The sequence below is a fragment of the Rhinopithecus roxellana genome, chromosome 1 (assembly GCF_007565055.1).
Source record: "Rhinopithecus roxellana isolate Shanxi Qingling chromosome 1, ASM756505v1, whole genome shotgun sequence".
Classification (NCBI taxonomy): Eukaryota; Metazoa; Chordata; class Mammalia; order Primates; family Cercopithecidae; genus Rhinopithecus; species Rhinopithecus roxellana.
In genome coordinates, this window is record NC_044549.1 from 11,689,925 (window position 1) to 11,693,229 (window position 3,305).

The 3,305-nt window shown below is 46.2% G+C and overlaps 1 pseudogene; it reads left to right on the forward strand.

The window, feature by feature from the left end:
• The first annotated feature begins 435 nt into the window (after window positions 1-435).
• LOC104677662 lies at window positions 436-1,863 on the forward strand (annotated as a pseudogene).
• Window positions 1,864-3,305: the final 1,442 nt, after the last annotated feature.

Sequence of the window (3,305 nt, forward strand, 5' to 3'; positions counted from 1 at the left end):
AATAAGGCACCAAGGACCAATCCTAGAGAGACAGGGTGACCTTTTACACAGGGCATTCAAAATAGCTGTTTTGAAGAAACTCAAGTACGTTCACAATAACACAGAGAAGGAATTCAGAATCCTATCAGATAAATTTAACAAAGAAACTGAAATAAAAAAAGAATCAATCAACCAGAAATTCTGGAGTTAATAAATGCAACTGATTACCTAATTCGTCAGAGTCTCTTAATAGCAGGATTGATAGAGCAGCAGAAAGAATTAATGAGCTTGAAGATAGGCTATTTGAAAATATAGTCAGAGGAGATAAAAGAAAAAAGAATAAAAACAATGAAGCATTACTACAAGATCTAGAAAATAGCCGTGAGAAGCAACTTCTCCATTCCTCCTTGTATCTCCACTGCATTCAGGCCACCTGCCTCCACTCCTGCCTCCACCATGTCCACCAGGGTAACCCAGAAGTCCTACAAGGTGTTCACCTCTGGCCCCTGGGCCTTTAGCAGCCACTCCTACACAAGTGGGCCCGATGTTCACATCAGCTTCTCGAGCTTCTCTCGAGTGGGCAGCAGCAGCTTCTGGGGTGGCCTGGGTGGAGGCTGTGGTGGGACCAGCACAATGGGAGGCATTGCAGTTGTCACAGTCAACCAGAGCCTGCTGAGCCCCCTTAACCCAACATCCAGGCCATGTGCACCCAGGAGAAGGAGCAGATCAAGACCCTCAACAACAAGTTTGCCTCATTCATTGACAAGGTATAGCTCCTGGAGCAGCAGAACAAGATGCTGGAGACCAAGTGGAGCCTTCTGCAGCAGAAGAATATGACTTGGAGTAACATGGATAGCATGTTCGAGAGCTACAACACAACCTTCAGTGGCAGCTGGAGACTGGGCCAGGAGAAGCTGAAGCTGGAGGCGGAGCTTGGCAGCATGCAGGGGCTAGTGGAGGGCTTTAAGAACAAATATAAGGATAAGATCAATAAGCGTACAGAGATGGAGAATGAATTTGTCCTCATCAAGAGGGATGTAGGTGATGCTTATGTGAACAAGAGCTGGAGTCTTGCCTGGAGGGGTTGACTGATGAGATCATACAGGCAGCTGTATGAAGAGGAGATCCAGGAGCTGTCCCAGATCTCGGACACATCTGTGGTTCTGCTCATGGACAACAGCTGCTCCCTGGACATGGACAGCATCATCGCCCAGGTCAAGGCCCAGTATGAAGAGATCACCAACCGCAGCCAGGCCAAGGCTGAGAGCATGTACCAGATCAAGTATAAGGAGCTGCAGACGCTCGCTGGGAAGCATGGGGATGACTTGCATCATACAAAGATGGAGATCCCTGAGATGAACTGGAACATCAGCTGACTCCAGCCTGACACAGAGGGCTTCAAAGGCCAGAGGACTTCCCCGGAGGCCACCACAGATGCTGAGCAGCATGGGGAGCTGATGGTTAAGAATGCCAACAGCAAGCTGTATGAGCTGGGGCCCGCCTGCAGTGGGCCGAGCAGGACATGGTGCAGCAGCTGTATGAGTGCCAGGAGCTGATGAAATCAAGCTGGCTCTGGACATTGAGACTGCCTCCTACAGGAAGCTGCTGGAGGGCATGGAGAGCTGGCTGGAGTCAGGGATGTAGAACATGCAGAACATGAGTATCCATATGAAGACCACCAGTGGCTATGCAGGTGGGCTGAGCTCAGCTTATGGGGACCTCACAAGCCCCAGCCTCAACTATGGCCTGGGCTTCAGCTTTGGCTCCGGCATGCGCTCCACCTCCTTCAGTTGCACCTGCTCCATCAGGGCCATGGTTATGAAGAGGATCAAGACCCACAATGGGAAGTTGGTGTCCAAGTCCTCTGATGTCCTGCCAAAGTGAACAGCCATGGCAGCCCCTCCCAGGCTACCCATCCTGTGGCTGTCCCAGAGCCCATGGGGGAGGCAGCTGTGCAGGGGAATGCAAGACCCACCTGAGGTTCAGCCCTAGCCTTCAGCCCACCTTCAGGGGCAGTTTACTGCCTGTGCTACCCCCTTTGCCCATGACTTCAGCTACAAGACAATTTTTTCCCCAAAATAAAACCTCAGCTAGCTCTGCACACACACACACACACACACACACACACACACACACACACACAAAAGAGCAAATCTAAGAGTTATTGGCCTTAAAAAGGAGATAAAGAGGCCGGGCGCGGTGGCTCAAGCCTGTAATCCCAGCGCTTTGGGAGGCCGAGACGGGCGGATCACGAGGTCAGAAGATCGAGACCATCCTGGCTAACATGGTGAAACCCCGTCTCTACTAAAAAATACAAAAAACTAGCCGGGTGAGGTGGCGGGCGCCTGTAGTCCCAGCTACTCGGGAGGCTGAGGCAGGAGAATGGTGTAAACCCGGGAGGCGGAGCTTGCAGTGAGCTGAGATCCGGCCACTGCACTCCAGCCCGGGCGACAGAGCGAGACTCCGTCTCAAAAAAAAAAAAAAAAAAAAAAGGAGATAAAGAGAAACAGATAAGACTGGAAAGTTTATTCAAAGAGATAATAACAGAACTTCCTAAACCTAGAGAAAGATATCAATATTCAAGTTCAAGAAGCTTATAGAACCCCAAGCAGATTTAACTCAAAGAAGACTATCTCATGGCATTTAATAATCAAACATCCAAAGGTTAAGGTTAAAGAAAAATTCCTAAAAGCAGCAGGAGAAAAGAAACAACGTAAAATCAAATTCCAATATTCCTGGCACAGACTTTTTGGTGAAAATTTTACAGGAAAGGAGAGAGTGGCATCACATATTTAAAGTGTTGGAGGAAAAAGAACTTTTATCTGAGAAGAGTATATCCAGTGTAAATACTCTTCAAACATGAAGGATAAATACTTTCCCACACAAACAAAAGCTGAGGAATTTCATCAATACCAGTCCTACAAGAAATGCTAAATGGATTTCTTCAATATGAAAGAAAAGGATGTTAATGAGCAATAAGAAATCATCTGAAGATTAAAAATTTACTGGTAATAGTAAGAACACAGAAAAACAGAGACTATTCTAACCTGTAATTAATTATGTAAACTACTCATATCTTACATAGAAAGACAAAAAGATGAACTAATCAAAACTAATAACTACAACAACTTCTCAAGGCACAGACAGTACAAAAAGACATAAATAGAAACAGCAAAAAGTTAAAATGCAGGGAGACTATGTTAAAGTGTAGATTTTCTATTAGTTTTCTTTTTGCTTGTTAGTTGTTTGTTTATGCAATCAGTATTGAGTTGTCATCTGTTTGAAATAATGGGCTATATTATCTGCAATACTTACGGTGACCTCAA